Raw genomic sequence first — 14,300 nt, 5'->3', positions numbered from 1 at the left:
GAATCAGTGGATGGTAGGCTGGTTTGTATGATGGATTGGGCTACATTCACAATCTTTTGTGGTTTTGGACAGATCAGGAGCCATACCAGGCTGCAATACAACCTGAAAGAATGCTTTCTATGGTGCATTTGTAAAAGTTGGTGAGAGTCGTAGCTGACATGCCAAATTTGCAAACCAATATGCCAATATTAACCAATTGACCAAGCTTATATACAATATCTGCTCCTATGATTTGAGGTCCATTTCTTAATATACTTATGTGAAGAGCTGATTATTTTCCTCAACCACGGCCTCAAATTTCCCCCATTTCAACCTCCCTCCACCTAGGCCTTCGGTCTTCCTCACACTCAGCCCTCCAATCTCTCTTAGAAATGTAACTCTTGGCTCTCCCAAATTAAATAATGATGCTATACAAATGAAATTTTAAAAAATGACATATTGAAGTGTGATGTTTGAAAAGTGACAGCCATGATTCAGGTACAAGACTTTTACATGGACAAGTGTGTTAAGGCAATAGACATATTTTTTGCAATTACTTCAGGCTGATGCAAAAAAAAACAAAGCTATTTAAAGTTATTTAGATTTTGTATATTAAAAATAGCTGGATCTGAACAGAACCTATATTCTAGAAACTGATAATCCTTCATCACAATAACATATCAGGTCATGCAAGTAGTCGTCTTTAGGTCACCAGATGTCAGCAACCTCACAGCGCAAACTAATGTGAATGAAACCCTTATATTGGCAACTCCCAGGAAATGTTTACCATATATGGAACAAGTCTTGCATGACATCACTGAACTTCTGTCTCAAAAGAGAAAATTATTTTAATTTAGCCTAGCAGGACAGAGATTGGTTGAAAAACAACCTGTCAGCTGAATCCATCTAACTGAATGCACTGTTCTAATCGATCAGAAACCTATTTTCCTAAGGTTAAGGCAATGAACTGATCCAGAATCTCTCAGGAGCTATTGTCCATTCCAGGTCTTTGTAGCAGCCTTTGTTCCTCCATCTATATATGTATTATTTTTTTCCTCTCTCTGTGTCGACATTTGGTGCTGCAGTGGCTATGAGGAACAGGCTAAATAGAGACTGCGAGAATGTGCTTCACCATTCCAGTTCAGTAAGTGCTACACAGTGAATGCATCAATCCCGCTGGACAACTGCTGTTTACTAGACAAGAGCACCGTTCAGGATTAGGTGTATTCTCTACACACGTGCTCTGAACAGAGAGTGGTCCCTCTGAAGAGGTGAGTGCTTTTGTTTTTATATGAGCTGCTAAATCCAATCTTTTTGACTGTCGCCATCCTCATTCTGGGTCATGTTCAGTTCATCATGTTACATTTGCACAATATTTATAGGTGCACGGCCAGGCTGATTGGTGCTATAATGTGAACTCACAGCAAGACTGTGTCTGCTTCTCCCTCAGTATAAAGCACACTGCATGTGGGGTTACCAAACAAAAACGAGCTGAGTTGGGTTTTGCCGATTGAACAACACTGTATTTTGAAGATATTTTATAAATGGCTTGGCTCGTTTAATTGTATTTCTTTCACACAAAGCAGAAAGTCAATCAAACCCATACTATTATAGACAACTGCTCCAGGGATGGACTTGAACAGATCATTTCAAAGTGGTGTATATGCAGAATTGATTTGGAATAATGAGCGACGGGTGTATTGAATCTATTGGAAATGAAACCAGCCTAAAATGTAGAGGAATTGGTCCAGATATGTGATGAGCCTGGGTTGAGAATCTCATCCCTCACAAGCTAAGCATTTGTTTAAGAACGGGCTTTTGAAACAAATGCGTGATTTGCGAAGTATTTGGAACAGTTTTTTGATTTTAACATCCAGCATGAAAGCTGCAAATCCCCCTGCTGTAGTGAAGCCTGAATCCAGGAGTGAAATAAAATTATTTGAGACAAGTTCAAAAAAATCCTTATCAGCATACGTATCAGACGAAGAATATGTGATGACAGATGGGGTTTCAATATTTTTGTGGCTTCCGCTTGCTCTGATCAGTCGCACTCATTTAAACACTCAGATTCGTGCATGCAGCACATGGGTGCCTGTACAGTCATTAGTTGGATCTGTCAACCTTTAAATTCCAGCCCATTCACCGGCTTTCAGTACCGACTTCCTTAGCATTCGTTGTTGGGAGTGTGTTCAGACTGTACTCTTGATGGATGTGGCTGGATATGTGCACAGGGCTGTTGAGTTATCATCTACATTCCTGAAGACACTGAAGTCTGAGGAACAGTAACTGGCTTTTGGAATGTTTCCAAATCATTCGACCAGAAGGTTGATCAGTATAGCAAATGAGCATACTGAGGAAAAAAAAACACGTTCCTCAAAAATCTTACAGGATCCTAGTGGTTATCCTATGCATAAATATCTTAGAAATTTCCCACTAAAAATGTATGCAGCCTTGTGAAGAATTTCCGGAATATCCTTAGTGATTTATCAGTTATGTTTCAAAGGATTTTTTAAGACAATAGAAATGTAAAATCCTTGTAAGAGATTTAGGCAGAATAATTGGATTGATTCAGATCCATGTAAACTGAAAAACAGTGTTATGAATGCATGCTTATATAAATAAACTGACTCCCCCACTTCCTGCCACCTACTCCATAAACTGGAATTTTTGTCCCTTTCTTACCTTGCCCCTTTAATCTGGTGAAAGCATTATCTGAAGGAAGTGTGTGGTGCAATGATTACATTTTATGTTTGCAATAGCACACACTGACTGGAGAATTAGGCTTTAACGCTAACAAAAGGTGACAACCACAGTGCTATCAGAACAGTTTTACCACAAAAAAGGTGAGAGCCCAGGGCAGTTGCACACGTGACCAGCGTTATCCTTCTCCCTAAGCTATGTTAATGCACTTTGCCAGCTCATGGTGAGCTGTTTGTTGACTGTTAAACTATGGTATTTTATTGTTTGATGAAACCAGATATAGAGTGATGGCTGGTTAGTGATGCACAGTCTTCAGCTGGTCTGGGGCCAATATTTGCAAGAGTTACACTTCCTAGGTAATCCACCCTCCAACATTCAATACTTCACACAACATCATGCATGGAGTTCGATTTCTTTTAATTTGTCTTGTTTCCAAAAGATGTGTCAAGCTTTTGTCATTGCAAGTAAACTGCATTGAGGAACAGGTGGTTCGTAATTAAGAATAGCAGATGTGTAATGTCAAGAATGCATAATTGCAATAGATATGTGATGTCAGTGGTGTTCAATTATAATGTGTGCAATTGTGATTCATTGAAACACAAAATATATATGATACAAATGTAAGGTTAACATGGATGTTGAGCTACAGAATAACTGAACAACTATTCCAGTTTCTCATATCAGATACATAAGATTTTTAAATAAGATATTGTATTTTTCTCTAAAAATGCAATGATTAAAACCTATTAATAATGCTTCAGTAGTCTTTTTAATGATTAATCAGTATAAAGGTAACTTGTTCAAGGGGAAGAACTAAAGTTGAAGTGGCCAAATGAATGTAAAAATAGTTAAGACTCGATAATTGGTAACATATTAGTTTAATGTTTCTGATTTTTCTTGTTTCTCAAACCCATTGGATTACTTCCATTTTCTGCCTTGCATTGCTACAGACCTTCTATTTAGTGGGACCGGATGCAGTGGGCTGTGGATACATCTGCAGTTGCCATCAATGCTATTTAATATTTGGCCAGAAAAAGGCAAACTTGTATTTTCTCTCAACTCCACCGGTTCTGGCACCTATTGCTATTCCACCTAGCAGCCTGATGGAGAATTGATGATACTTGCCTCCGTTAGGAAAGACACTTCAAATGGCAATTCAGATTTGGGTTCAAACTTGTGATTCTGTAGCTGCAAGTTCACTACACTGCTTACATTGCCTATTACAGAATGAGCAAGCTGCTGGAAAGTCTTGACGATTGTATTGTGCATTTAGCATTAGCGCTGCGTTATCCTATCCCAGCATAATGCAATAATAGCAAGGACAGAGGATGCTGGAAAAGCTCAGCAGGTTTGGCAGCATCTGTAGGGAGAGAAAACAGAGCTAACAGATTGAGTACATTTCAAAACTATAGAGAGGGAGAAATGTCTTAGATATTAAACAGTACCTGTGAGAGATTGCAATAGGATGTAGTAACTTTAAGAACAAAAGATAGATAGCCCGGTGTGGAAGGGGAATATGGGGTTGCATTGAGGCAATACATGTATGGGAGATTTTTTAGAAAAGTTTTTAAGGTGGAGGAGAAAGGTTACAGTTGTTGAACTCAGTGTTGAGTTCTGAGGGCTGTAATATTCATAACCAGAAGATGAGATGCTGCTCCTTCAGCTTGTGTCTTTGACCTGTTGCAATGCTCCCAGTATAGCCCAACACAAGCTGGAGGAGCAGCATCTCATCTTCTGATTAGGCATGTTACAGCGCTCAGGACTCAACATTGAGTTCAACAACTTTAGACTGTGACCTTTCTCCTGCATCTTAAACCCTTCTTAAAAAAAAATCCCGTACATGTATTGCCTTAGTGCAAACTCTTCACCACCCCTTACTGTTTAATATCTATGACATTTCTCCCTCGCTTTAGTTCTGACGAAGAGCCAAATGGACTGGAACTGTTAACTCTGTTTTGTCTGCCTAAAAATATTGCCAGAGCTACTGAATTCTTCCAGCATTTCTGTTGTTGTTTCAGATTCCAGATCCAGGCAGGAGTTTTACCGTCCTGCCCACCACAGGAATGGAATCAGGCGAGGGATGGACCATGGAAAGGTCTGTTGACTCTGTGTGGGATTTTACAGTTTTGGGACCAGTGAGGCTGTAAAATCTCACCACCTCACAGTATTGTGTTTTCATGAAATAATAACATGTATTGTAGGAGTGATCCATATGTATGACATGATACTCCATGGGTGCTGCATGGGTACAACGTGAGAGAACTTTCTGCTGTAGTCTGTATCTATAACGCAGGTGGGTTATATTGATTGGTATGTTGCAAAACAAAGTATGCAGTCCACAGCAGAAAGTTACCTCATTGTATATTGTGCAGCACATACTAATGTCACATACATGCGTTACACATTTGATCCATGTTATGCCTGTTAAAACATAGATACAGATAGCTGCTAAGTCTAATCATCTCCCTCCCCTACAGCCTAGTGAAAATGGTTAGTATGAAGTGGGCTCACTTTGATGTAAAACAGTAAAAATATTTTATTGGTTTCAACATTGATTAATTATTTTCTTATCAGAACTATTTCAAGTGATATGACCGTTGCTGAAGTAGAACATTAATTAATTTTGTTTCCATGAGTTGTATAGCACAAATCACTAATATCAGTGTTCCTTACAAAATGACTGGAATTGCTGTGGCAAATTGTTAAATGATTATGGGATGCTTCCACACCATAGAGATTGCCTAGCAATGGGAAGATATATTTATTTTCTACATCATGTTTCTCCTTCTGAGGCTTCTGTCTTTGATGCCCATAAACAGAGTAGTGCCAGACTGAATATACTGTGACTACCAGTTACCATTACAAGCTTATGGTGTTTCCATGGGAAATCAGTGTAATGCAGTGTGCAACTGTGCTCATAGAAATAGAAATAAACAGGCTTTTCATCTCCATGTAGCTCTGATTTGGAATAATTGATGCTATCAGTCCATTGATCTATAAAGGTTATATCAATTTAAAATTAAAGTGTGAACAGGTTATCTTCATATAGCTAAAAGATTTTGCAATACACGAAGTGAAAGTTGTTTGCAAACCAAGAGCATTATCTAAATGATTATCTCAACTTTTTTCGGATTACGAATACTCTAATCTTCGTTCATATTTTCAAGAACATAACAACAAATGTCACTATGTATGGCAATAATCAGATCTGATATCGACATGAACTGAATAGAGGAACCTAAAGGTGAGAAGGGTTCCATAATTTTCTAATTTGTATAAGTTCAAAACAATCCTATGTACAAACCACTGATTGTAGAATAGAACATTAGCAAAATAGCACACTAATTTCCTAATATAATTTTATTTTCCTGCTTTCTAAAATGATTTTCTATTTCAGCTGTCATTTTCCTAACTTTATCTTGATAACTTGAGCTGATCTAGTCTAAGCAGTGGACTTCTCTATACTGCTGTCAATGTTGCTATGCATTATTGTGGAACATGTTACGCCTTTCTGATGATCCGTTCTCTCCATCAGTCTGCATTCACCAATGCCTTAGGGAAAGGATCCACAAATTATAAATAGTATAGAAGTGACAATCTGGACTTGGATTCCAAAATTAAATCCAAAGCTACATTGCTTCTCCACTGAATAGCAGGATAAGCGATTAGTGTCTATGGTTGCTCATATGCTGAGGCCTTGTCAGCTATGGTATTGGGCCAGATGTGAAATGAAGGACAAGATACTTTTCCAGAAAGGGAGGTTAAAGTGGTCATCCTATTCTTGAACACTTCCCTTTTCGGCAAAGGGAGCACCTTGATGCATCTTCGGTGGAAACATGCAGGTTCACTCTCAGCAAGACGGCACCACAACTCTCATGAGTGGTGTCCGGCGTACCTTCTAATTCTATGTTTTACTCTCGTTCTGAGTTTTTAAAACCCTAACTCTTACAAACTAACATTAAATTCTGCACCATGTCCTCTCCTCTACGTATGGTATATACTGACTGTCTAGTGTGCAAGAAACAATACTTTTCACTGTGTATCAGTACATGTGACAATAATAAATCAAATCAAAGATTATAGAGACAGAAAACAGGAAAGGAGCATGTAAAAATATTTTTCAAATTATTATTATTTTAACTTGACATTTCAGTTATTTTTATTGATTTGGCACCATTATTTTCAGGCTTTGCAGTGTTCCCTATAGAGTATTTTCTGGTAGCGAAGAACTAAAGTAGCAAGAAATATAGCTTCTTGTTCATCTATGTCTTGTCTTAAGTTTGGATTTTACTTGTCTCTATTGGTCAGATGTATATAATAGATAACATAATTAGAGTGCCAAACTGGAAAAATGCAAGGAAGTCTGGTAGGAATTAATCAGGAGAGTGAGTACATGTGGGACAAATGAAACTCTATGAGCAAGATCTTTGCTACTGAGGTGGGTTGCTCAAATCAGTAAATTTCCTGAACCATTGGACCCATCTCAGAGAAACGTATCTTTATACACACGATTTTTACTCTGGGACAGCAGGGAGCAGAAAGGTCAGGCCCATAGATCCATTCTAACTTGTGCCTACCACCTAACATCCAAGACACCTCATTGCCCCATTCCAACTTCATAGCCACTTACCTGGAATCCATTATGGCCAACCCTGGGAGCCATGTGGAAATGAAAAGAGGGGAACAGAGTTTGAACAGAGGGGAGTACGATAGGATGAGAGAGGAATTGGCGAATGTTGACTGGGGGAGCGCGTTGGAAGGTAGGTCTGCTGAGGAACAGAGGAGGATCTTTAAGGAGATCTTTCTTGGTGCTCAGAGGAAATTTATTCCGATAGTTAAAAAGGATCGTAGGAGGAGAGATAATCAGCCGTGGATAACGAAGGAGGTAAAGGAGAGTATTAAATTAAAAGTGGATGCGTTTAGAGTAGCTAAGAGTAGTGGGCGAGAAGAGGATTGGGAGAGGTTTAAATGTCAACAAAGAATGACAAAGAAGTTGATAAAGAAGGGTAGGATAAACTGTGAAGCTGGGCTAGCGCTAAATATAAAAAAGGATAGTAAGAATTTTTATAAATATATAAAAAGGAAGAGGCTGACTGGGGTGAATGTTGGACCCTTAGAGGATGAAAGGGGGGACTTAGTGGCAGGGGATGGGGAAATGGCTGAGGCCTTGATTAACTTTTTTGTTTCGGTCTTCACGGAGGAGGACATGAATAGTTTGCCGGGTGTTAGTGATGGAAAGATGGTAGGAGTGGAGGGCCTGAATGACATTATTGTTACTAGAGAGGCACTGCTCGACAGACTGGAGGGACTGATTGTGGACAAGTCCCCAGGACCAGATGGAATGCATCCAAGGTTTCTGAAAGAAATGGCAGAGGTGATAGTGGATGCCTTGATGATTATTTTCCAAACCTCACTGGATTCCGGGGAAGTGCCGGAAGATTGGAAAACGGCTAATGTTACGCCATTGTTTAAGAAGGGTAGCAGGCAAAAGGCAGGGAATTATAGGCCGGTTAGTTTAACATCTGTTGTAGGTAAAATGCTCGAATCCATGATCAAGGAGAAAATAGCGAGGCATCTTGAGGAGAATTGTTTGATAGAGCAGACGCAGCACGGTTTCGTTAAGGGGAAGTCGTGTCTGACGAATTTATTGGAGCTCTATGAGGATGTGTCTAGGGCGGTGGATAGAGGAGAGCCGGTAGATGTGGTGTTTCTTGATTTTCAGAAGGCGTTTGATATGGTGCCGCACAAGAACTTATTACAGAAGGTTAGGGGGCATGGAGTTGGGGGTAGGGTGTTAGCGTGGATAGGGGATTGGCTGTCAAATAGGAGGCAGAGAGTGGGGGTCAATGGGTGCTATTCGGATTGGCGGTTGGTGACTAGTGGAGTGCCCCAGGGATCGGTGCTGGGGCCTCAACTATTTACCATTTATATAGATGATCTGGAGGAGGGAACCGAGTGTATGGTGTTGAAATTTGCTGATGACACCCAGATTGGTGGAACGGCAAATTGTGCAGAGGGTATGGAAAGTGTGCAGAAGGATCTAGATAGGCTGGGCGAATGGGCCAGGAACTGGCAAATGGAATTTAATGTTGGCAAGTGTGAAGTTGTCCACTTTGGTAGGAATAATGGTAGGAAGGACTATTACTTACTTGGTGAAAAACTGCGGCATGTGACGGTGCAGAGGGACCTCGGGGTCCTTGTGCATGAGTCGCAAAAACCCAGACTGCAGGTGCAGCAGGTGGTCAGGAAGGCGAATGGGATGCTGGCCTTCATGGCGAGGGGGATTGAATATAAAAGGAGGGAGGTCTTGCTGCAACTGTACAGGGCACTGGTGAGGCCACAGCTGGAGTACTGTGTGCAGTTTTGGTCGTTGCACTTACGCAAGGATATTTTGGCCTTGGAGGGAGTGCAGAGGAGGTTTACGAGGCTGATACCGGAGTTGAGGGGGTTGAACTATGAGGAGAGGCTGAATAAACTAGGCTTGTACTTGTTAGAGTTTAGAAGAATGAGGGGAGATCTCATTGAGACATATAAGATGATGAATGGGATGGATAGGATAGAGGTGGAGAAGCTCTTCCCGCTCAGAAAGGACAGTAGGACTAGAGGGCACAGCCTCAAGATAAGGGGGGGGCAGTTTAGAACAGAGTTGAGGAGGAACTTCTTCACTCAAAGGGTGGTGAATCTCTGGAATTCTCTGCCCGTTGAAGTGGTGGAGGCTGCCTCGCTAAATATATTTAAGACGCGGGTAGATAGGTTTTTGATAGGCAAGGGGATTAAGTGTTATGGCGAGAAGGTGGGAAAGTGGAACTGAGCCACAACAGATCAGCCATGATCTTATTGAATGGCGGGGCAGGCTCGAGGGGCTAGATGGCCTACTCCTGCTCCTATTTCTTATGTTCTTATGTTCCTATGTTCTTATGAGAAACAAACTCTAACAATGGCAAGTTCTCCTCCAAAGCACTATATCACCATTCCTTCATTGCCGTTGCATCAAAATTGTGAAATCCCTCTCCCCCTTCCCAGCAGCACTGTGAGTGTACCCACGCCACGTGGATTGCAGTGGTTCAAGAAGGCAGCTCATCACCACATTCTCAAGGGCAGTTAGTGATGGGCAATAAATGCTTGATGAAGCAGCAATGCCAACATCCTATGGATAAATTAATTTTAAAACTCTATTCATGCACACTTGATATTGGGGAAAAAAATCCATTCACTAAATCAATTCAAAGCTTTTAAAACTCCTTAAGTGCTAATCTCTTTTAAAAATAAACTAACCTCTCCAGATCCCTCAACAATTACAGATAATCCTTTAATAGCATAAACTATCAATCAAACTGTGAACTCAGAACCCTTTGTTGAGATAATTGTAACTTTTGAAACTCAGTCAAGATTTCATAATAGCCCTTGGGAAATATCAGCAATGAAATGTATTGAAATGGTATGACTGGATACTGATTTTGTTTTTCTGGTCTGCAGCAGATGGCATGTCAAATCAAATCAGTTCAGCAGAGGGTTGTTTAAACTCTGTGACATCTTCAGCCTGTTTTATGTTCAAAGGGTGGAGCATTTAAAAAACTTCAGATTGTGACACTTGACTGAACCTTATCAGCTATTCAAGATTGTTTATGAGCACCCCATCAATTTGTGACCCACATACTGCAGACTATGGCCCATGTAACACTCAAAATGGGATCTGAACCAAACTGAACCATCAGGTTTCCTGCCTGTGTGAATCATGCTCCAGCACTTTCCCTAATGAGCAAAAATTGAACTTGTTGGAAAAAGAGACAGAACTTTTGCATCTGGTTCCCATCTGCAATTTTTTTAAAGTCAGGAAGACTCTGAAAATGTGGCCCTGCATGTCTAATTTTGGGTAAACAGTGAAAATACCAGAAAAGGTAAAGTTCTTCATGCGATAGGAGAAAATAAATTTTGAAGTATTGAGACACATAGATCATTAGAGTAAGATTTCAGGTACAAAATGTAACTAAAAAGGCAAATGAAATCCTGAACTTAATATGTAGCAGCATTGAATACAAAGGTAAGGAGATGTCTGTGAATCTGTAGAAAATGTTTCATGTTAACCTGTGTAGTTTGGGGTACTTCCTTGTAGAAAAGATATTGAAGCCATGGAACTTGTGAAAGGAAGATGCCAGAGCTGAGAAAAATTCTTGAGCTGCGTTCACTGGAGATAGGAAATGTTAAATAGGATTTTAAAAAAGAGTTATGGTCAAATTGCCCAACACTAAATGCCCTTAAGAAGGTGGTGATGAGATGCCTTCTTGAACAGCTACAATCCATAGGTAGGTACACTCACAGTGCTGTTAGGGAGATTGTTTCAGGATTTTGACTTAGCAATGATAAAGGAACAGCAATATATTTCCATGTCAGAATGGTGTGTGGCTTGGAGGGAAACTTCCCAGCGGTGGTGTTCCTGTGTATCTGTTGCTCTTGCCCTTTTAGATGGTAATGGTTGAGGGTTTGGAAGTTGCGGTTGAAGGAGTGTTGTTAAGCTCTTCCACTTCATCTTGTAGATGGTGCACACTGCTGACACTTAGCAGTGTGGAGGGAGTGAATGTTTGTGGTTGGGGTATCAATCAAGTGAGCTGCTTTGTCTTGAATGATGTCAAGCTTCTTAAGTGTAGTTGGAGTTTCATTTGTCCAGGTCAAAATGATCAAAATTTTGAAAGTCTGATGTTCAAGTCAGTCAAAACTTTGAAAGGGCTTGTGTGGATAAATTGTGGAAAATTATTATCATTGGTCAGGAACAAAGGGGAATAAACTTAGGACTCATGTTAGTTGCATAAATTAGAGTTTTTCTCTCCTGCAGAAAGAATATGGAATATATTCCTGTAAGTAACCTTTAAAGTTGACTCAGTCATAGATTTAAAGGGACGATTGGATAAACATTTGAAGAAGCGTTAAAAGGTACAACAAAGTGCGAAAAGAAAGTCTTAGATTTATAATATGTCTTTCACAATCTGAGAAGAGGCTTGATGGGCATTGCAATATATGGATTCTATGATTCTAAATGCTAAAGCACTTTACAATCAAGTACTTTTGAAGGTAGTCACAGTTATACTGAAGGAAATAAGGCAGCTGATTTGTGCACAGCAACCTCCCACAACTAGCAACGTAATAATGATTAGATACTTTTTTTAGTGATGTTGATCAGATAGGACAGCAGACATAATAGCCCTGCTCTTCGAAATATTATCATGGGATCTGACTGCAAGACCAGAAAGAGCCTCATTTTAACACCTCATCTAAAGGATGGCACTTACAACAGTAGAGTACTCATTCAGCACTGCACTGGAGTGTCAGCCTCAACTTGTGCTCAAGCCTCTGAGCTGGGATATGGACCCTCAAGCTCCTAATTCAGGAGAACGAGTGTGACCAATTTGACCATAATTGACATCTATATTCAGGGAAATGGAATTAAGTAGTGTTGACTAATGATATCAGCAGTACAATGGGTCAAATAGCCTGCATATGTGCAAAAGTCTCCATGGGGGAGATGGTATATTTTTGTGCTTGTAACATCTGTGAATTCAAAGATGTTAAACCCATGGTTTTCTGTTTATTGATTTTTTTTTGCTGGGAGAAATGAAGCAGAAAATCTTCCCGAATCTTCTGAAGGTTAAAGTTACAGTAACCTAAACACTAATCAGAAAAGTGCAAACTTGGAAGGACAGACTAGATTTTACAATGAGATGCTCAGAATTATATGAATTGTATAATCAGACCTTGAACTTGCACTTGCTAATGTATATTCCAGATATTTGTTCATGCACACACCTTAGATGTGTACATATGCCAATATAAAATATATCATGGAACCAATACAGTGCAGAAGGAGACCACTCAGCCCATCAAGACTATACCAATAACAATCCTATCTGTAACCAATATATTTACCTGCCAATCCCCCTGACACTAAGGGGCAATTAAACATAACCAATCCACCTAACCCGCATGTCTTTGGAGTGTGGGAGGAAACCAGAGCACCCGGAGGAAACCCCCGTAGACATGAGGAGAATGTGCAAACTCTACACAAGTGGTCACCCAAGGCTGGAATTGAATGCGGATCCCTATAGAAAGCAGTGCTCTGAGGCAACAGTGCTAACCACTGTGTCAACATGCTGCCCCATGCACATACACTTCTTATACACACAAATTAGACCTTGGTCTTACATGCTGTCTTCCATCTTCCATTAGGAAAAAGATACAAAAATCTGAAAACACATACCAACAGACTCAAGGCTAGCTTCTTCACTGTCATTAGAATTTTCAATGGTCCAATCATATATTAAACTGATCTTTCTCCTCACCCTACCTGTAACTGCAGCACTATATTTTGCACCCTATCCTTTTCCTTTTCCCCATGTATGGTATGTTTTGCCTGTATAGTGTGCAAGAAACAATAATTTTTTGCTGTGTCCCTGTACATGTGACAATAAATCAGATCAAATAAAAGCGTTTTCAGCATCAGCAGGACAGGCGATGCAGTGTTGGGGAACAGCATAACCATATTAAGGAATTGTTACTTCCGAATGTGTGAGGTACTTTGCCTTTTTTTAAAAAAAGATTTGTTAACGAACTCTCAACACCAGTCCTTTGGCGTGACATTTGGAAATGTATGTGTGAGAGCATGACGGTTTAAATTGCATCAGTTTCACACACCAATGCGTAAGACTTGACAAGCCTGAAATATTCATCATCAACAGTTTTTGAATCTGTATGTTGTCTCCTCATAAAGTTATAAAGAACGTTTCAGCACATCTTTCACTGCATATTTAAAAATTCTGTTAAATTGGTCAAACAGTCACTGGTGAATCAACACCTTTATACCAGTTGCAGGTATGCCTGGAAGAAGCATAATTTGTGATTCACTAAATGATTCAACACTTGTTTCATTTAACTCTATCTTCCCACTGCCTGTTGCTGTTTGATAACTTATTTGGTGTTTTTAAAGTTTATAAAGTATGAAATTGAGTTACAACCGAGGAAACCTATTATGTAGTAATCACAATAATTATTTAGCCTTTCGATTTGTCCAAATGGTGCCTGCACCACATCTGTTTTATCTTTCTTACTTTGGGAGATAAATTTGCATTAATACGCTATCATTTTTCTGAATCTTGCTTTTTTACTACTTAGTGTTCAGAAACCCTTGACCAGAGTTTCACACAAAAGCTTAGCGTGATTAGCATTCAAAAGAAAACCTAGGATTGGAAACTAATTTAACTAAAAAAGTATGGATGCTTCTTCAAGGAGCAACATTGAATAATAACATAGAAACATAGAAGTTAGGAGCAAGAGGAGACCATTTTGCCCTTTGAGTCTGCTTCGCCATTCATTACGATCATGGCTGATCATCCAACTCAATTGCCTAATCCTGCTTTTTCCCCATTACCTATGATCCCATTTGCGCCATGTGCTATATCTAACTGCCTCTTGAATACATTCAATGCTTTGGCATCAACTACTTCCTGTGGTAAAGAATTCCACAGGCTCACCACCCTTTGGGTGAAGAAATGTCTCCTCAGCTTTATCCTAAATGGTCCACCCTGAATCGTCAGACAGTGACCCCTGGTTCTGGACTCCCCCCCCCCCCCCAA

The 14,300-nt window shown here is 39.9% G+C and overlaps 1 protein-coding gene across 7 annotated transcripts in view; it reads left to right on the top strand.

The window, feature by feature from the left end:
* Window positions 1-1,015: 1,015 nt before the first annotated feature.
* Window positions 1,016-14,300, top strand: part of dlgap1a (discs, large (Drosophila) homolog-associated protein 1a) — a 654,490-nt gene continuing 641,205 nt past the window's right edge. For 5 of the 7 annotated variants that reach the window (XM_080194325.1, XM_080194326.1, XM_080194328.1 and 2 more), the window contains exons 1-2: window positions 1,016-1,250; window positions 4,698-4,774. The gene's annotated coding sequence lies outside the window, so the exon portion shown is untranslated. The remainder of the gene's footprint in view (window positions 1,251-4,697; window positions 4,775-14,300) is intronic. The other 2 variants (XM_080194324.1, XM_080194322.1) reach the window with 1 other exon arrangement.

Source organism: Carcharhinus amblyrhynchos, chromosome 8, assembly GCF_965287045.1.
Source record: "Carcharhinus amblyrhynchos chromosome 8, sCarAmb.v2.hapA, whole genome shotgun sequence".
In the NCBI taxonomy this organism is placed as follows: Eukaryota; Metazoa; Chordata; class Chondrichthyes; order Carcharhiniformes; family Carcharhinidae; genus Carcharhinus; species Carcharhinus amblyrhynchos.
The sequence above is the reverse complement of the archived record's forward strand: the minus strand, read 5'-3'. Positions and strand labels throughout refer to the sequence as shown.